Source organism: Pan troglodytes, chromosome 14, assembly GCF_028858775.2.
Source record: "Pan troglodytes isolate AG18354 chromosome 14, NHGRI_mPanTro3-v2.0_pri, whole genome shotgun sequence".
NCBI classification, from domain to species: domain Eukaryota; kingdom Metazoa; phylum Chordata; class Mammalia; order Primates; family Hominidae; genus Pan; species Pan troglodytes.
The window spans coordinates 12,349,199-12,372,402 of record NC_072412.2 but is presented as its reverse complement, the minus strand read 5'-3'; positions in this window follow the sequence as shown (position 1 = coordinate 12,372,402).

Below are 23,204 nucleotides of genomic sequence, written 5' to 3'. Positions count from 1 at the left end.
AATGGAAAGGAATGGAATGGAATCAACCCGAATGGAATGGAATGGAATGGAAAGGAACCAAGCCGAATGGAATGGAATTGAATGGAATGGAATGGAATGGAATGGAATTGAATGGAATCTATCCGAATGGCTTGGAATGGTAAGGAATGGAATGGAATGGAAGGGAATGGAATCAACACGCATGGAATGAAATGGTGTGGAATCAACTCGATTGGAATGGAATGGAATGGAAAGGAATGGAATGGAAGGGAATGAAATGGAAGGGAATTTAATCACATCGAATGGAATGGAATGGAATGGAATGGAATGGAATGGAATGGAATCAAACCGAATGGAATGGAATGCAACGGAATGACATGGAATGGATTCAACCCTAATGGAATTGATTAGAATGGAATCAACTCGAATGGAATGGAATGGAATGGCACGGGATGGAATGGTATGGAATAGAATCGAATAGAATTGAATCAACACGATTGCAGTGGCTTGGAATGGAATGTAATTGAATGGAAAGGGGTGGAATTGAATCAATCCAAGTGGAATGGAATGGAATGGAATGGAGTGGAGGGGAATGAAATGGAATGCAATGGAGTGGAGTGGAACGGAATGGAATGGAATCAACCTGAGTGGAGTGTAATGGAATGAAATGGAATGGAATGGAATAAAATGGAATGGAAGCAACTCAAATGCAATGGAATGGAATGGAATGGAATGGAATCAACCCGAAAGGAATGGAATGGAATGGAATGCAATGGAATGGAATGGAATCAACTCGAATGGAATGGAATGCAATGGAATGGAATGGAATCGAATCATCACGAATGGAATGGAACGGAATGGAATCAACTCAAATGGAATGGAATGCAATGTAAAGGAATGGAATGGAATCAACCCGAATATAGAGGAATGGAACGGAAAGGAATGGAATGAAAAGGAATGGAATGGAATGCAATCAATCCAAATGGAATGGAATGGACTGGAATCAACCCGAATGGAATGGAGTGAAGTGGAATCAAATCGAATGGCATGGAATGGAATGGAATGGAGTGGAATGGAATGGAATGGAATGGATTCAACACGAATGGAATGGAATGGAATTCAATTAACCGGAATCGAATGGAATGGAATGGAATCAACCCGAATGGAATTTAAGGGAATGGAATGGAATGCAATGGACTGGAATGGAATCAACCCGAATGGAATGGAATTGAATGGAATGGAATGGAATAAACCCGAGTGGAATGGAATGGAATGGAATGGAATGCAATCTATGCGAATGGAATGGAATGGAAAGGAATGGAATGGAATGGAATGGAATGGAATCAACTCGCATGGAATGGAATGGAGTGGAATCAACTCGAATGCAATGGAATGGAATGGAATGAATGGATTCAACCCGAATGCAATGGAAAGGAATGGAATGGAATCAACACGAATGGAATGGATTGGCGTGGAATGGAATGCAATGAAATGGAATGGAATCAACCCGAATGGAATGGAATGGAATGGCATGGAATGCAATGGAATGGAATGCAATCAATCCGACTGGAATGGAATGGAATGGAATGCAATGCAATCAACCCGAATGGAATGGAAGGGAATGGAATGGAAAGGAAAAAACCCGAATGGAATGGAATGGAATGGAATCGAATGGATTCAACCAGAATGGTATGGAATGCAATGGATTGGAATGGAATGGAATCAACCGGAATGGAATGAAATGGAAAGGAATGGAATGGAATGGAAAGGAATGGAATGGAATCAACCCGAATGGAATTTAATGGAATGGCATGAATTCATCCCGAATGGAAAGGAATACACTGGAATGGAATGGGATGGAATCAACCCTAATGGAAAGGAATGGAATGGAATGGAATGGAATGGAATGGAATGGAATGGAATGGAAAGGGATGGAATCAACTCGAATGGAATTGAATGGAATGGAAGGGAATGGAATGAAACGGAATAAACCCGAATGGAATGGAATGGAATGGAATGGAATGGAATGGAATGGAATGGAATCAACCCGAATGGAATGGAAGGGAATGGAATGGAAAGGAAAACACCCGAATGGAATGGAATGGAATGGAATGGAATCAACCCGAATGGAATGGAATGGAGTGGAATGGAATGGAATGGAATGGAAAGGAATCAACCCGCATGGAATGGAATGCAATGGAATGACATGGAATGGATTCAACCCGAATGGAATTGATTGGAATGGAATCAACTCGAATGGAATGGAATGGAATGGCACGGGATGGAATAGTATGGAATAGAATCGAATGGAATTGAATCCACCCTATTGGAGTGGATTGGAATGGAATGTTATTGAATGGAATGGGGTGGAGTTGAATCAATCTGAGTAGAATGGAATGGAATGGAATGGAGTGAAGGGGAATGAAATGGAATGGAATCAACCTGGGTGGAATGGAATGGAATGGAATGGAATAAAATGGAATGGAAGCAACTCAAATGCAATGGAATGGAATGGAATGGAATGGAATCAACCCGAATGGAATGGCATGGAATGGAATGCAATGGAATGGAATGGAATCAACTCGAATGGAATGGAATGCAATGGAATGGAATGGAATCGAATCATCACGAATGGAATGGAACGGAATGGAATCAACTCAAATGGAATGGAATGCAATGGAAAGGAATGGAATGGAATGGAAAGTAATTAACCCGAATGGAATGGAATGGAACGGAATGGAATGGAATGGAATGGAAGGGAATGAAATGGAAGGGAATTTAATCACACCGAATGGAATGGAATGGAATCAACCCGAATGGAATGGAATGCAATGGAATGACATGGAATGGATTCAACCCGAATGGAATTGATTGGAATGGAATCAACTCGAATGGAATGGAATGGAATGGAATGGCACGGGATGGAATGGTATGGAATAGAATCGAATGGAATTGAATCAACCCGATTGGAGTGGATTGGAATGGAATGTAATTGAATGGAATGGGGTGGAATTGAATCAATACGAGTGGAATGGAATGGAATGGAATGGAGTGGAGTGGAATGGAATGGAATGGAATCAACATGAGTGGAATGGAATGGAATGGAATGGAATGGAATGGAATGGAATGGAATGGAATAAACCCGAATGAAATGGAATGGAGGGGAATGGAATGGAATGGAATGGAAAGGAACCAACCCGAATGGAATGGAATCGAATGGAATGGAATGGAATGGAATGGAATGGAATGGAATGGAATGCAATGGAATCATCCCGAATGGAATGGAATGGAACGGAATGGAATGGAATCAACCCGAATGGAATGCAATGGAATGGAATGGAAAGTAATCAACCCGAATGGAATGGAATGGAACGGAATGGAATGGAATGGAATGGAATGGAATGGAATGGAATGGAAGGGAATGAAATGGAAGGGAATTTAATCACACCGAATGGAATGGAATGGAATGGAATGGAATGGAATGGAATGGAATCAACCCGAATGGAATGGAATGCAACGGAATGACATGGAATGGATTCAACCCTAATGGAATTGATTAGAATGGAATCAACTCGAATAGAATGGAATGGAATGGAATGGAACGGGATGGAATGGTATGGAATAGAATCGAATGGAATTGAATCAACCCGATTGCAGTGGATTGGAATGGAATGTTATTGAATGGAATGGGGTGGAATTGAATCAATTTGAGTAGAATGGAATGGAATGGAATGGAATGGAGTGGAGGGGAATGAAATGGAATGGAATCAACCTGGGTGGAATGGAATGGAATGGAATGGAATAAAATGGAATGGAAGCAACTCAAATGCAATGGAATGGAATGGAATGGAATGGAATCAACCCGAATGGAATGGCATGGAATGGAATGCAATGGAATGGAATGGAATCAACTCGAATGGAATGGAATGCAATGGAATGGAATGGAATCGAATCATCACGAATGGAATGGAACGGAATGGAATCAACTCAAATGGGGGGAATGCAATGGAAAGGAATGGAATGGAATCAACACGAATGGAGTGGAATGGAACGGAAAGGAATGGAATGAAAAGGAATGGAATGGAATGCAATCAATCCAAATGGAATGGAATGGACTGGAATCAACCCGAATGGAATGGAGTGAAGTGGAATCAAATCGAATGGAATGGAATGAAATGGAATGGAGTGGAATTCAATGGAATGGAATGGATTCAACACGAATGGAATGGAATGGAATTCAATTAACCGGAATGGAATGGAATGGAATGGAATCAACCCGAATGGAATTTAAGTGAATGGAATGGAATGCAATGGACTGGAATGGAATCAACCCGAATGGAATGGAATGGAATGGAATAAACCCGAGTGGAATGCAATGGAATGGAATGGAATGCAATCTATCCGAATGGAATGCAATGGAAAGGAATGGAATGGAATGGAATGGAATGGAATCAACCCGCATGGAATGGAATGGAGTGGAATCAACTCGAATGGAATGGAATGGAATGGAATCAACCCGAATGCAATGGAATGGAATCAACACGAATGGAATGGATTGGAGTGGAATGGAATGGAATGGAATGGAATCAACACGAATGGAATGGAATGGAATGGAATGGAATGGAACGGAAAGCAATCAATCCGAATGGAATGTAATGGAATGCAATGCAATGGAATAAACCCGAATGGAATGGAATGAAGTGGAATCAAATCGAGTGCAATGGAATGGAATCGAATGGAATGGGATGGATTCAACGAGAATGGAATGGAATGGAATGGAATGGAATTGAATGGAATGGAATGGAATGGAATGAAATGGAAAGGAATGGAATGGAATGGAAAGGAATGGAATGGAATCAACCCGAATGGAATTTAATGGAATGGAATGGAATCAACCAGAATGGAATGGAATGGAATGGAATGGAATGGAATCAACCAGAATGGAATGGAATGGAATGGAATGGAATCAACCTGAATGGAATTCAATGGAATGGAATTGAATGGAATGGAATCCACCAGAATGGAATGGAATGGAATGGAATGGAATGGTATGGAATCAACCTGAATGGAGTCGAATGGAATGGAAAGGAATGGAATCAACCCGAATGGAATGCAATGGAATGGAATGGAATCAACCCGAATGTAATGGAATGCAATGGAATGGAAGGGAATGGAATGGAGTCAACCCGGATGGAATGCAATGGAATGGAATGGAATGAAATGGAATGGAATGGAATCAACCCTAATTGAATTGAATGCAATGGAATGGAATGGAATGGAATCAACTCGAATGGAACGGAATGGAATGGATTGGAATGGAATGGAATGGAATCAACCCGAATGGAATGGAATACAATGGAATGGAATGGAATGGAAAGGGATGGAATCAACTAGAATGGAATGGAATGGAATGGAATGGAATGAAATGGAATAAACCCGAATGGAATGGAATGGAATGGAATGGAATGAAATCAACCCGAATGGAATGGAAGGGAATGGAATGGAAAGGAAAACACCCGAATGGAATGGAATGGAATGGAATGGAATCAACCCGAATGGAATGGAATGGAGTGGAATGGAATGGAATGGAATGGAAAGGAATCAACCCGCATGGAATGGAATGCAATGGAATGACATGGAATGGATTCAACCCGAATGGAATTGATTGGAATGGAATCAACTCGAATGGAATGGAATGGAATGGCACGGGATGGAATAGTATGGAATAGAATCGAATGGAATTGAATCCACCCTATTGGAGTGGATTGGAATGGAATGTTATTGAATGGAATGGGGTGGAGTTGAATCAATCTGAGTAGAATGGAATGGAATGGAATGGAGTGAAGGGGAATGAAATGGAATGGAATCAACCTGGGTGGAATGGAATGGAATGGAATGGAATAAAATGGAATGGAAGCAACTCAAATGCAATGGAATGGAATGGAATGGAATGGAATCAACCCGAATGGAATGGCATGGAATGGAATGCAATGGAATGGAATGGAATCAACTCGAATGGAATGGAATGCAATGGAATGGAATGGAATCGAATCATCACGAATGGAATGGAACGGAATGGAATCAACTCAAATGGAATGGAATGCAATGGAAAGGAATGGAATGGAATGGAAAGTAATTAACCCGAATGGAATGGAATGGAACGGAATGGAATGGAATGGAATGGAAGGGAATGAAATGGAAGGGAATTTAATCACACCGAATGGAATGGAATGGAATCAACCCGAATGGAATGGAATGCAATGGAATGACATGGAATGGATTCAACCCGAATGGAATTGATTGGAATGGAATCAACTCGAATGGAATGGAATGGAATGGAATGGCACGGGATGGAATGGTATGGAATAGAATCGAATGGAATTGAATCAACCCGATTGGAGTGGATTGGAATGGAATGTAATTGAATGGAATGGGGTGGAATTGAATCAATACGAGTGGAATGGAATGGAATGGAATGGAGTGGAGTGGAATGGAATGGAATGGAATCAACATGAGTGGAATGGAATGGAATGGAATGGAATGGAATGGAATGGAATGGAATGGAATAAACCCGAATGAAATGGAATGGAGGGGAATGGAATGGAATGGAATGGAAAGGAACCAACCCGAATGGAATGGAATCGAATGGAATGGAATGGAATGGAATGGAATGGAATGGAATGGAATGCAATGGAATCATCCCGAATGGAATGGAATGGAACGGAATGGAATGGAATCAACCCGAATGGAATGCAATGGAATGGAATGGAAAGTAATCAACCCGAATGGAATGGAATGGAACGGAATGGAATGGAATGGAATGGAATGGAATGGAATGGAATGGAAGGGAATGAAATGGAAGGGAATTTAATCACACCGAATGGAATGGAATGGAATGGAATGGAATGGAATGGAATGGAATCAACCCGAATGGAATGGAATGCAACGGAATGACATGGAATGGATTCAACCCTAATGGAATTGATTAGAATGGAATCAACTCGAATAGAATGGAATGGAATGGAATGGAACGGGATGGAATGGTATGGAATAGAATCGAATGGAATTGAATCAACCCGATTGCAGTGGATTGGAATGGAATGTTATTGAATGGAATGGGGTGGAATTGAATCAATTTGAGTAGAATGGAATGGAATGGAATGGAATGGAGTGGAGGGGAATGAAATGGAATGGAATCAACCTGGGTGGAATGGAATGGAATGGAATGGAATAAAATGGAATGGAAGCAACTCAAATGCAATGGAATGGAATGGAATGGAATGGAATCAACCCGAATGGAATGGCATGGAATGGAATGCAATGGAATGGAATGGATTCAACACGAATGGAATGGAATGGAATTCAATTAACCGGAATGGAATGGAATGGAATGGAATCAACCCGAATGGAATTTAAGTGAATGGAATGGAATGCAATGGACTGGAATGGAATCAACCCGAATGGAATGGAATGGAATGGAATAAACCCGAGTGGAATGCAATGGAATGGAATGGAATGCAATCTATCCGAATGGAATGCAATGGAAAGGAATGGAATGGAATGGAATGGAATGGAATCAACCCGCATGGAATGGAATGGAGTGGAATCAACTCGAATGGAATGGAATGGAATGGAATCAACCCGAATGCAATGGAATGGAATCAACACGAATGGAATGGATTGGAGTGGAATGGAATGGAATGGAATGGAATCAACACGAATGGAATGGAATGGAATGGAATGGAATGGAACGGAAAGCAATCAATCCGAATGGAATGTAATGGAATGCAATGCAATGGAATAAACCCGAATGGAATGGAATGAAGTGGAATCAAATCGAGTGCAATGGAATGGAATCGAATGGAATGGGATGGATTCAACGAGAATGGAATGGAATGGAATGGAATGGAATTGAATGGAATGGAATGGAATGGAATGAAATGGAAAGGAATGGAATGGAATGGAAAGGAATGGAATGGAATCAACCCGAATGGAATTTAATGGAATGGAATGGAATCAACCAGAATGGAATGGAATGGAATGGAATGGAATGGAATCAACCAGAATGGAATGGAATGGAATGGAATGGAATCAACCTGAATGGAATTCAATGGAATGGAATTGAATGGAATGGAATCCACCAGAATGGAATGGAATGGAATGGAATGGAATGGTATGGAATCAACCTGAATGGAGTCGAATGGAATGGAAAGGAATGGAATCAACCCGAATGGAATGCAATGGAATGGAATGGAATCAACCCGAATGTAATGGAATGCAATGGAATGGAAGGGAATGGAATGGAGTCAACCCGGATGGAATGCAATGGAATGGAATGGAATGAAATGGAATGGAATGGAATCAACCCTAATTGAATTGAATGCAATGGAATGGAATGGAATGGAATCAACTCGAATGGAACGGAATGGAATGGATTGGAATGGAATGGAATGGAATCAACCCGAATGGAATGGAATACAATGGAATGGAATGGAATGGAAAGGGATGGAATCAACTAGAATGGAATGGAATGGAATGGAATGGAATGAAATGGAATAAACCCGAATGGAATGGAATGGAATGGAATGGAATGAAATCAACCCGAATGGAATGGAAGGGAATGGAATGGAAAGGAAAACACCCGAATGGAATGGAATGGAATGGAATGGAATGGAATGGAATGGAATGAAATGGAATGGAATCAACCCGAATGGAATGGAATGGAATGGAATGGAATGGAATGGAATCAACCGGAATGGAATGGAATGGAATGGAATCAAACCGAGTGGAATGGAATGTAGTGGAATGGAATGGATTGGAATGGAAAGAATGGAATCAACCCGATTGGAATGGAATGGAATGGAATGGAATGGAATGGAATGGAATCAAACCGAATGGAATGGAATGGAATGGAATTGAATTGAATGGAATGGAATGGAATCTATCCAAATGGAATGGAATGGTAAGGAATGGAATGGAATGGAATGGATTGGAATCAACCCGCATGGAATGAAATGGAAAGGAATCAACTCGAATGGAATGGAATAGAATGGAATGGAATATATCCGAATGGAATGGAATAAATCCGAATGGAATGGAATGGAGGGGAATGGAATGGAATGGAATGGAATGGAATGGAATGGAATGCAATGGAATAAACCCGAATGGAATGGAATGGAATGGAATGGAATGAAATGGAATCAACCGGAATGGAATGGAATGGAATGGAATGGAAGGGAAGGGAATGGAATCAAACCGAATGGAATGGAATGGAGTGGAATGGAATGGAAAGGAATGGAATCAACCCGAATGGAATGGAATTGAATGGAATGGAATGGAATGGAATCAAACCGAATGGAATGGAATGGAATGGAATAGAATGGAATGGAATGGAATCTATCCGAAAGGAATGGAATGGTAAGGAATGGAATGGAATGGAAGGGAATGGAATCAACCCTCATGGAATGAAATGGAGTGGAATCAACTCGAATGGAATGGAATGGAATGGAATAAACCCGAATGAAATGGAATGGAGGGGAATGGAATGGAATGGAAAGGAACCAACCCGAATGGAATGGAATTGAATGGAATGGAATGGAATGGAATGGAATGGAATGGAATGGAATGAATGCAATGGAATGGAATGGAAAGTCATTAACCCGAATGGAATGGAATGGAACGGAATGGAATGGAATGGAATGGAAGGGAATGAAATGGAAGGGAATTTAATCACACCGAATGGAATGGAATGGAATGGAATGGAATCAAACCGAGTGGAATGGCATGGAGTGGAATGGAATGGAAAGGAATGGAATCAACCCGATTGGAATGGAATGGAATGGAATGGAATGGAATGGAATGGAATGGAATCAACTCACATGGAATGGAATGGAGTGGAATCAACTCGAATGGAATGGAATGGAATGGAATGGAAAGGAATGGAATGGAATCAACCCGAATGGAATTTAATGGAATGGAATGGAATCAACCAGAATGGAATGGAATCGAATGGAATGGAATGGAATGGAATCAACCCGAATGGAATGGAAGGGAATGGAATGGAAAGGAAAATACCCGAATGGAATGGAATGGAATGGAATCAAACCGAATGGAATGGAATGGAACGGAATGGAATGGAATGGAATGGAAGGGAATGAAATGGAAGGGAATTTAATCACACCGAATGGAATGGAATTCAATGGAATGGAATTGAATGGAATGGAATCCACCGGAATGGAATGGAATGAAATGGAATGGAATGGTATGGAATCAACCTGAATGGAGTCGAATGGAATGGAAAGGAATGGAATCAACCCGAATGGAATGCAATGGAATGGAATGGAATCAACCCGAATGTAAGGAATGCAATGGAATGGAATGGAATGGAATGGAGTCAACCCGTATAGAATGCAATGGAATGGAATGGAATGAAATGGAATGGAATGGAATCAACCCTAATTGAATGGAATGCAATGGAATGGAATGGAATGGAATCAACTCGAATGGAATGGAATGGAATGGATTGGAATGGAATGGAATGGAATCAACCCGAATGGAATGGAATACAATGGAATGGAATGGAATGGAAAAGGATGGAATCAACTAGAATGGAATGGAATGGAATGGAATGGAATGGAATGAAATGGAATAAACCCGAATGGAATGGAATGGAATGGAATCAACCCGAATGGAATGGAAGGGAATGGAATGGAAAGGAAAAAACCCGAATGGAATGGAATGGAATGGAATGGAATGGAATGGAATGGAATGGAATGAAATGGAATGGAATCAACCCGAATGGAATGGAATGGAATGGAATGGAATGGAATCAACCGGAATGGAATGGAATGGAATGGAATCAAACCGAGTGGAATGGAATGGAGTGGAATGGAATGGAATGGAATGGAAAGAATGGAATCAACCCGATTGGAATGGAATGGAATGGAATGGAATGGAATGGAATGGAATCAAACCGAATGGAATGGAATGGAATGGAATTGAATGGAATGGAATGGAAAGGAATCTATCCAAATGGAATGGAATGGTAAGGAATGGAATGGAATGGAATGGAATGGAATCAACCCGCATGGAATGAAATGGAAAGGAATCAACTCGAATGGAATGGAATAGAATGGAATGGAATAAATCCGAATGGAATGGAATAAATCCAAATGGAATGGAATGGAGGGGAATGGAATGGAATGGAATGGAAAGGAATCAACCCGAATGGAATGGAATAGAATGGAATGGAATGGAATGCAATGGAATAAACCCGAATGGAATGGAATGGAATGGAATGGAATGGAATGGAATCAACCGGAATGGAATGGAATGGAAGAGAATGGAATCAAACCGAATGGAATGGAATGGAGTGGAATGGAATGGAAAGGAATGGAATCAACCCTAATGGAATGGAATTGAATGGAATGGAATGGAATGGAATCAAACCGAATGGAGTGGAATGGAATGGAATAGAATGGAATGGAATGGAATCTATCCAAAAGGAATGGAATGGTAAGGAATGGAATGGAATGGAAGGGAATGGAATCAACCCTCATGGAATGAAATGGAGTGGAATCAACTCGAATCAATGGAATGGAATGGAATAAACCCGAATGAAATGGAATGGAGGGGAATGGAATGGAATGGAAAGGAACCAACCCGAATGCAATGGAATTGAATGGAATGGAATGGAATGGAATGGAATGGAATGGAATGGAATGCAATGGAATGGAATGGAAAGTAATCAACCCGAATGGAATGGAATGGAACGGAATGGAATGGAATGGAATGGAAGGGAATGAAATGGAAGGGAATTTAATCACACCGAATGGAATGGAATGGAATGGAATGGAATGGAATGGAATGGAGTGGAGGGGAATGAAATGGAATGGAATCAACCTGGGTGGAATGCAATGGAATGGAATGGAAAAAAATGGAATGGAAGCAACTCAAATGCAATGGAATGGAATGGAATGGAATGGAATCAACCCGAATGGAATGGCATGGAATGGAATGCAATGGAATGGAATGGAATCAACTCGAATGGAATGGAATGCAATGGAATGGAATGGAATCGAATCATCACGAATGGAATGGAACGGAATGGAATCAACTCAAATGGAATGGAATGCAATGGAAAGGAATGGAATGGAATGGAAAGTAATTAACCCGAATGGAATGGAATGGAACGGAATGGAAAGGAATGGAATGGAACGGAATGAAATGGAAGGGAATTTAATCACACCGAATGGAATGGAATGGAATGGAATCAACCCGAATGGAATGGCATGCAATGGAATGACATGGAATGGATTCAACCCGAATGGAATTGATTGGAATGGAATCAACTCGAATGGAATGGAATGGAATGGAATGGCACGGTATGGAATGGTATGGAATAGAATCGAATGGAATTGAATCAACCCGATTGGAGTGGATTGGAATGGAATGTAATTGAATGGAATGGGGTGGAATTGAATCAATCCGAGTGGAATGGAATGGAATGGAATGGAATGGAATGGAGGGGCATGAAATGGAATGGAATGGAGTGGAGTGGAATGGAATGGAATGGAATCAACCTGAGTGGAATGGAATGGAATGGAATGGAATGGAATGGAATGGAATGGAATAAACCCGAATGAAATGGAATGGAGGGGAATGGAATGGAATGGAATGGAAAGGAACCAACCCGAATGGAATGGAATCGAATGGAATGGAATGGAATGGAATGAAATGCAATGGAATCATCCCGAATGGAATGGAATGGAACGGAATGGAATGGAATCAACCCGAATGGAATGCAACGGAATGGAATGGAAAGTAATCAACCCGAATGGAATGGAATGGAACGGAATGGAATGGAATGGAATGGAATGGAATGGAATGAAACGGAAGGGAATTTAATCTCACCAAATGGAATGGAATGGAATAGAATGGACTGGAATGGAATCTATCCGAATGGTATGGAATGGTAAGGAATGGAATGGAATGGAAGGGAATGGAATCAACACGCATGGAATGAAATGGAGTGGAATCAACTCGAATGGAATGGAATGGAATGGCATGGAATGGAAAGGAATGGAATGGAAGGGAATGAAATGGAAGGGAATTTAATCACACCAAATGGAATGGAATGGAATGGAATGGAATCAACCCGAATGGAATGGAATGCAACGGAATGACATTGAATGGATTCAACCCTAATGGAATTGATTGGAATGGAATCAACTCGAATGGAATGGAATGGAATGGAATGGCACGGGATGGAATGGTATGGAATAGAATCGAATGGAATTGAATCCACCCGATTGGAGTGGATTGGAATGGAATGTTATTGAATGGAATGGGGTGGAATTGAATCAATCTGAGTAGAATGGAATGGAATGGAATGGAGTGGAGGGGAATGAAATGGAATGGAATCAACCTGGGTGGAATGGAATGGAATGGAATGGAATAAAATGGAATGGAAGCAACTCAAATGCAATGGAATGGAATGGAATGGAATGGAATCAACCCGAATGGAATGGCATGGAATGGAATGCAATGGAATGGAATGGAATCAACTCGAATGGAATGGAATGCAATGGAATGGAATGGAATCGAATCATCACGAATGGAATGAAACGGAATGGAATCAACTCAAATGGAGGGGAATGCAATGGAAAGGAATGGAATGGAATCAACACGAATGGAGTGGAATGGAACGGAATGGAATGGAATGAAAAGGAATGGAATGGAATGCAATCAATCCAAATGGAATGGAATGGAATGGAATCAACCCGAATGGAATGGAGTGAAGTGGAATCAAATCGAATGGAATGGAATGGAATGGAATGGATTCAAACCCGAAAGGAATGGAATGGAATTAAATTAACCGGAATGGAATGGAATGGAATGGAATGGAATGGAATGGAATGGAATCAACCCGAATGGAATTTAATGGAATGGAATGGAATGAAATGGAATCAACCTGAATGGAATGGAATTGAATGGAATGGAATGGAATAAACCCGAGTTGGATGGAATGGAATGGAATGGAATGCAATCTATGTGAATGGAATGGAATGGAAAGGAATAGAATGGAATGGAATGGAATGGAATCAACCCGCATGGAATGGAATGGAGTGGAATCAACTCGAATGGAATGGAATGGAATGGAATGGAATCAACCCGAATGGAATGGAATGGAAGGGAATGGAATCATCACGAATGGAATGGATTGGAATGCAATGGGATGGAATGCAATCAACCCGAATGGAATGGAATGGAATGGAATGGAATGGAATGCAATGGAATGCAATCAATCCGCCTGGAATGGAATGGAATGGAATGCAGTGGAGTCAACCCGAATGGAATGGAATGCAGTGGAATCAAATCGAGTGCAATGGAATGGAATCGAATGGAATGGAATGGATTCAACTAGAATGGAATGGAATGGAATGGAATGGAATGGAATGGAATCAACCGGAATGGAATGAAATGTAAAGGAATGGAATGGAATGGAAAGGAATGGAATGGAATCAACCCGAATGGAATGGAATGGAATGGAAAGGAACCAAGCCGAATGGAATGGAATCGAATGGAATGGAATGGAATGGAATGGAATGCAATGGAATCGTCCCGAATGGAATGGAATGGAACGGAATGGAATGGAATGGAATGGAATGGAATGGACTGGAATGGAATCTATCCGAATGGTTTGGAATGGTAAGGAATGGAATGGAATGGAAGGGAATGGAATCAACACGCATGGAATGAAATGGAGTGGAATCGACTCGATTGGAATGGAATGGAATGGAATGGAAAGGAATGGAATGGAAGGGAATGAAATGGAAGGGAATTTAATCACACCGAATGGAATGGAATGGAATGGCACGGGATGGAATGGTATGGAATAGAATCGAATGGAATTGAATCAACCCGATTGGAGTGGATTGGAATGGAATGTAATTGAATGGAATGGGGTGGAATTGAATCAATCCGAGTGGAATGGAATGGAATGGAATGGAGTGGAGGGGAATGAAATGGAATGGAATGGAGTGGAGTGGAATGCAATGGAATGGAATCAACCTGAGTGGAATGGAATGGAATGGAATGGAATGGAATGGAATGGAATGGAATAAAATGGAATGGAAGCAAGTCAAATGCAATGGAATGGAATGGAATGGAATGGAATCAACCCGAATGGAATGGAATGGAAAGGAATGGAATGGAATGCAATGGAATGGAATGGAATCTACTCGAATGGAATGGAATGCAATGGAATGGAATGGAATCGAATCATCATGAATGGAATGGAACGGAATGGAATCAACTCAAATGGAATGGAATGCAATGGAAAGGAATGGAATGGAATCAACACGAATGGAGTGGAATGGAACGGAATGGAATGGAATGAAAAGGAATGGAATGGAATGCAATCAATCCAAATGGAATGGAATGGACTGGAATCAACCCGAATGGAATGGACTGAAGTGGAATCAAATCGAATGGAATGGAATGCAATGGAATGGAATGGAATGGAATGGAATGAAATGGGATGTAATCACCTCGAATGGAACGGAATGGAATGGAATGGAATGAAATGAAATGGAATAAACCCGAATGGAATGGAATGGAATGGAATGGAATCAACCCGAATGGAATGGAAGGGAATGGAATGGAAAGGAAAAAACCCGAATGGAATGGAATGGAATGGAATGGAATGGAATCAAACCGAATGGAATGGAATGGAACGGAATGGAATGGAATGGAATGGAAGGGAATGAAATGGAAGGGAATTTAATCACACCGAATGGAATGGAATTCAATGGAATGGAATTGAATGGAATGGAATCCACCGGAATGGAATGGAATGAAATGGAATGGAATGGTATGGAATCAACCTGAATGGAGTCGAATGGAATGGAAAGGAATGGAATCAACCCGAATGGAATGCAATGGAATGGAATGGAATCAACCCGAATGTAAGGAATGCAATGGAATGGAATGGAATGGAATGGAGTCAACCCGTATAGAATGCAATGGAATGGAATGGAATGAAATGGAATGGAATGGAATCAACCCTAATTGAATGGAATGCAATGGAATGGAATGGAATGGAATCAACTCGAATGGAATGGAATGGAATGGATTGGAATGGAATGGAATGGAATCAACCCGAATGGAATGGAATACAATGGAATGGAATGGAATGGAAAGGGATGGAATCAACTAGAATGGAATGGAATGGAATGGAATGGAATGGAATGAAATGGAATAAACCCGAATGGAATGGAATGGAATGGAATCAACCCGAATGGAATGGAAGGGAATGGAATGGAAAGGAAAAAACCCGAATGGAATGGAATGGAATGGAATGGAATGGAATGGAATGGAATGGAATGAAATGGAATGGAATCAACCCGAATGGAATGGAATGGAATGGAATGGAATGGAATCAACCGGAATGGAATGGAATGGAATGGAATCAAACCGAGTGGAATGGAATGGAGTGGAATGGAATGGAATGGAATGGAAAGAATGGAATCAACCCGATTGGAATGGAATGGAATGGAATGGAATGGAATGGAATGGAATCAAACCGAATGGAATGGAATGGAATGGAATTGAATGGAATGGAATGGAAAGGAATCTATCCAAATGGAATGGAATGGTAAGGAATGGAATGGAATGGAATGGAATGGAATCAACCCGCATGGAATGAAATGGAAAGGAATCAACTCGAATGGAATGGAATAGAATGGAATGGAATAAATCCGAATGGAATGGAATAAATCCGAATGGAATGGAATGGAGGGGAATGGAATGGAATGGAATGGAAAGGAATCAACCCGAATGGAATGGAATAGAATGGAATGGAATGGAATGCAATGGAATAAACCCGAATGGAATGGAATGGAATGGAATGGAATGGAATGGAATCAACCGGAATGGAATGGAATGGAAGAGAATGGAATCAAACCGAATGGAATGCAATGGAGTGGAATGGAATGGAAAGGAATGGAATCAACCCGAATGGAATGGAATTGAATGGAATGGAATGGAATGGAATCAAACCGAATGGAGTGGAATGGAATGGAATAGAATGGAATGGAATGGAATCTATCCAAAAGGAATGGAATGGTAAGGAATGGAATGGAATGGAAGGGAATGGAATCAACCCTCATGGAATGAAATGGAGTGGAATCAACTCGAATCAATGGAATGGAATGGAATAAACCCGAATGAAATGGAATGGAGGGGAATGGAATGGAATGGAAAGGAACCAACCCGAATGCAATGGAATGGAATGGAATGGAATGGAATGGAATGGAATGGAATGGAATGCAATGGAATGGAATGGAAAGTAATCAACCCGAATGGAATGGAACGGAACGGAATGGAATGGAATGGAATGGAAGGGAATGAAATGGAAGGGAATTTAATCACACCGAATCGAATGGAATGGAATGGAATGGAATCAACCCGAATGGAATGGAATGCAATGGAATGACATGGAATGGATTCAACCCGAATGGAATTGATTGGAATGGAATCAACTCGAATGGAATGGAATGGAATGGAATGGCACGGGATGGAATGGTATGGAATAGAATCGAATGGAATTGAATCAACCCAATTGGAGTGGATTGGAATGGAATGTAATTGAATGGAATGGGGTGGAATTGAATCAATCCGAGTGGAATGGAATGGAATGGAATGGAGTGGAGGGGAATGAAATCGAATGGAATGGAGTGGAGTGGAATGGAATGGAATGGAATCAACCTGAGTGGAATGGAATGGAATGGAATGGAATGGAATAAAATGGAATGGAAGCAACTCAAATGCAATGGAATGGAATGGAATGGAATGGAATCAACCCGAATGGAATGGAATGGAATGGAATGCAATGGAATGGAAAGGAATCAACTCGAATGGAATGGAATGCAATGGAATGGAATGGAATCGAATCATCACGAATGGAATGGAACGGAATGGAATCAACTCAAATGGAATGGAATGCAATGGAAAGGAATGGAATGGAATCAACCCGAATGGAGTGGAATGGAACGGAATGGAATGGAATGAAAAGGAATGGAATGGAATGCAATCAATCGAAATGGAATGGAATGGAATGGAATCAACCCGAATGGAATGGAGTGAAGTGGAATCAAATGGAATGGAATGGAATGGAATGGAATGGAATGGAATGGATTCAACACGAATGGAATGGAATGGAATTCAATTAACCGGAATGGAATGGAATGGAATGGAATCAACCCGAATGGAATTTAAGGGAATGGAATGGAATGCAATGGACTGGAATGGAATCAACCCGAATGGAATGGAATTGAATGGAATGGAATGGAATAAACCCGAGTGGAATGGAATGGAATGGAATGGAATGCAATCTATGCGAATGGAATGGAATGGAAAGGAATGGAATGGAATGGAATCAACTCGCATGGAATGGAATGGAGTGGAATCAACTCGAATGCAATGGAATGGAATGGAATGGAATCAACCCGAAAGCAATGGAATGGAATGGAATGGAATCAACACGAATGGAATGGATTGGCGTGGAATGGAATGGAATGGAATGGAATGGAATGGAATGGAATGGAATGGAATGGAATCAACCCGAATGGAATGGAATGGAATGGCATGGAATGCAATGGAATGGAATGCAATCAATCTGACTGGAATGGAATGGAATGGAATGCAATGGAATCAACCCGAATTGAATGGAAGGGAATGGAATGGAAAGGAAAAAACCCGAATGGAATCGAATGGAATGGAATCGAATGGATTCAACCAGAATGGTATGGAATGAAATGGATTGGAATGGAATGGAATCAACCGGAATGGAATGAAATGGAAAGGAATGGAATGGAATGGAAAGGAATGGAATGGAATCAACCCGAATGGAATTTAATGGAATGGCATGAATTCATCCCGAATGGAAAGGAATACACTGGAATGGAATGGGATGGAATCAACCCTAATGGAAAGGAATGGAATGGAATGGAATGGAATGGAATGGAAAGGGATGGAATCAACTCGAATGGAATTGAATGGAATGGAAGGGAATGGAATGAAATGGAATAAACCCGAATGGAATGGAATGGAATGGAATGGAATGGAATCACCCGAATGGAATGGAAGGGAATGGAATGGAAAGGAAAAAACCCGAATGGAATGGAATGGAATGGAATGGAATCAACCCGAATGGAATGGAATGGAATGGAATGGAATGGAATGGAATGGAAAGGAATCATCCCGCATGGAATGGAATGCAATGGAATGACATGGAATGGATTCAACCCGAATGGAATTGATTGGAATGGAATCAACTCGAATGGAATGGAATGGAATGGCACGGGATGGAATAGTATGGAATAGAATCGAATGGAATTGAATCCACCCTATTGGAGTGGATTGGAATCGAATGTTATTGAATGGAATGGGGTGGAATTGAATCAATCTGAGTAGAATGGAATGGAATGGAATGGAGTGGAGGGGAATGAAATGGAATGGAATCAACCTGGGTGGAATGCAATGGAATGGAATGGAAAAAAATGGAATGGAAGCAACTCAAATGCAATGGAATGGAATGGAATGGAATGGAATCAACCCGAATGGAATGGCATGGAATGGAATGCAATGGAATGGAATGGAATCAACTCGAATGGAATGGAATGCAATGGAATGGAATGGAATCGAATCATCACGAATGGAATGGAACGGAATGGAATCATCTCAAATGGAATGGAATGCAATGGAAAGGAATGGAATGGAATGGAAAGTAATTAACCCGAATGGAATGGAATGGAACGGAATGGAAAGGAATGGAATGGAAGGGAATGAAATGGAAGGGAATTTAATCACACCGAATGGAATGGAATGGAATGGAATCAACCCGAATGGAATGGCATGCAATGGAATGACATGGAATGGATTCAACCCGAATGGAATTGATTGGAATGGAATCAACTCGAATGGAATGGAATGGAATGGAATGGCACGGTATGGAATGGTATGGAATAGAATCGAATGGAATTGAATCAACCCGATTGGAGTGGATTGGAATGGAATGTAATTGAATGGAATGGGGTGGAATTGAATCAATCCGAGTGGAATGGAATGGAATGGAATGGAATGGAATGGAGGGGCATGAAATGGAATGGAATGGAGTGGAGTGGAATGGAATGGAATGGAATCAACCTGAGTGGAATGGAATGGAATGGAATGGAATGGAATGGAATGGAATAAACCCGAATGAAATGGAATGGAGGGGAATGGAATGGAATGGAATGGAAAGGAACCAACCCGAATGGAATGGAATCGAATGGAATGGAATGGAATGGAATGAAATGCAATGGAATCATCCCGAATGGAATGGAATGGAACGGAATGGAATGGAATCAACCCGAATGGAATGCAATGGAATGGAATGGAAAGTAATCAACCCGAATGGAATGGAATGGAACGGAATGGAATGGAATGGAATGGAATGGAATGGAATGAAACGGAAGGGAATTTAATCTCACCGAATGGAATGGAATGGAATAGAATGGACTGGAATGGAATCTATCCGAATGGTATGGAATGGTAAGGAATGGAATGGAATGGAAGGGAATGGAATCAACACGCATGGAATGAAATGGAGTGGAATCAACTCGAATGGAATGGAATGGAATGGCATGGAATGGAAAGGAATGGAATGGAAGGGAATGAAATGGAAGGGAATTTCATCACACCAAATGGAATGGAATGGAATGGAATGGAATCAACCCGAATGGAATGGAATGCAACGGAATGACATTGAATGGATTCAACCCTAATGGAATTGATTGGAATGGAATCAACTCGAATGGAATGGAATGGAATGGAATGGCACGGGATGGAATGGTATGGAATAGAATCGAATGGAATTGAATCCACCCGATTGGAGTGGATTGGAATGGAATGTTATTGAATGGAATGGGGTGGAATTGAATCAATCTGAGTAGAATGGAATGGAATGGAATGGAGTGGAGGGGAATGAAATGGAATGGAATCAACCTGGGTGGAATGGAATGGAATGGAATGGAGTAAAATGGAATGGAAGCAACTCAAATGCAATGGAATGGAATGGAATGGAATGGAATCAACCCGAATGGAATGGCATGGAATGGAATGCAATGGAATGGAATGCAATCAACTCGAATGGAATGGAATGCAATGGAATGGAATGGAATCGAATCATCACGAATGGAATGAAACTGAATGGAATCAACTCAAATGGAGGGGAATGCAATGGAAAGGAATGGAATGGAATCAACACGAATGGAGTGGAATGGAACGGAATGGAATGGAATGAAAAGGAATGGAATGGAATGCAATCAATCCAAATGGAATGGAATGGAATGGAATCAACCCGAATGGAATGGAGTGAAGTGGAATCAAATCGAATGGAATGGAATGGAATGGAATGGATTCAAACCCGAATGGAATGGAATGGAATTAAATTAACCGGAATGGAATGGAATGGAATGGAATGGAATGGAATGGAATGGAATCAACCCGAATGGAATTTAATGGAATGGAATGGAATGAAATGGAATCAACCTGAATGGAATGGAATTGAATGGAATGGAATGGAATAAACCCGAGTTGGATGGAATGGAATGGAATGGAATGCAATCTATGTGAATGGAATGGAATGGAAAGGAATAGAATGGAATGGAATGGAATGGAATCAACCCGCATGGAATGGAATGGAGTGGAATCAACTCGAATGGAATGGAATGGAATGGAATGGAATCAACCCGAATGGAATGGAATGGAAGGGAATGGAATCATCACGAATGGAATGGATTGGAATGCAATGGGATGGAATGCAATCAACCCGAATGGAATGGAATGGAATGGAATGGAATGGAATGCAATGGAATGCAATCAATCCGACTGGAATGGAATGGAATGGAATGCAGTGGAGTCAACCCGAATGGAATGGAATGCAGTGGAATCAAATCGAGTGCAATGGAATGGAATCGAATGGAATGGAATGGATTCAACTAGAATGGAATGGAATGGAATGGAATGGAATGGAATGGAATGGAATCAACCGGAATGGAATGAAATGTAAAGGAATGGAATGGAATGGAAAGGAATGGAATGGAATCAACCCGAATGGAATGGAATGGAAAGGAACCAAGCCGAATGGAATGGAATCGAATGGAATGGAATGGAATGGAATGGAATGCAATGGAATCGTCCCGAATGGAATGGAATGGAACGGAATGGAATGGAATGGAATGGAATGGAATGGACTGGAATGGAATCTATCCGAATGGTTTGGAATGGTAAGGAATGGAATGGAATGGAAGGGAATGGAATCAACCCTCATGGAATGAAATGGAGTGGAATCAACTCGAATGGAATGGAATGGAATAAACCCGAATGAAATGGAATGGAGGGGAATGGAATGGAATGGAAAGGAACCAACCCGAATGGAATGGAATTGAATGGAATGGAATGGAATGGAATGGAATGGAATGGAATGGAATGGAATGGAATGCAATGGAATGGAATGGAAAGTAATTAACCCGAATGGAATGGAATGGAACGGAATGGAATGGAATGGAATGGAAGGGAAGGGAATGAAATGGAAGGGAATTTAATCACACCGAATGGAATGGAATGGAATGGAATGGAATCAACCCGAATGGAATGGAATGCAATGGAATGACATGGAATGGATTCAACCCGAATGGAATTGATTGGAATGGAATCAACTCGAATGGAATGGAATGGAATGGAATGGCACGGGATGGAATGGTATGGAATAGAATCGAATGGAATTGTATCAACCCGATTGGAGTGGATTGGAATGGAATGTAATTGAATGGAATGGGGTGGAATTGAATCAATCCGAGTGGAATGGAATGGAATGGAATGGAGTGGAGGGGAATGAAATGGAATGGAATGGAGTGGAGTAGAATGTAATGGAATGGAATCAACCTGAGTGGAATGGAATGGAATGGAATGGAATGGAATGGAATGGAATGGAATGGAATGGAATGGAATAAACCCGGATGAAATGGAATGGAGGGGAATGGAATGGAATGGAATGGAAAGGAACCAACCCGAATGGAATGGAATCGAATGGAATGGAATGGAATGGAATGGAATGCAATGGAATCATCCCGAATGGAATGGAATGGAACGGAATGGAATGGAATCAACCCGAATGGAAT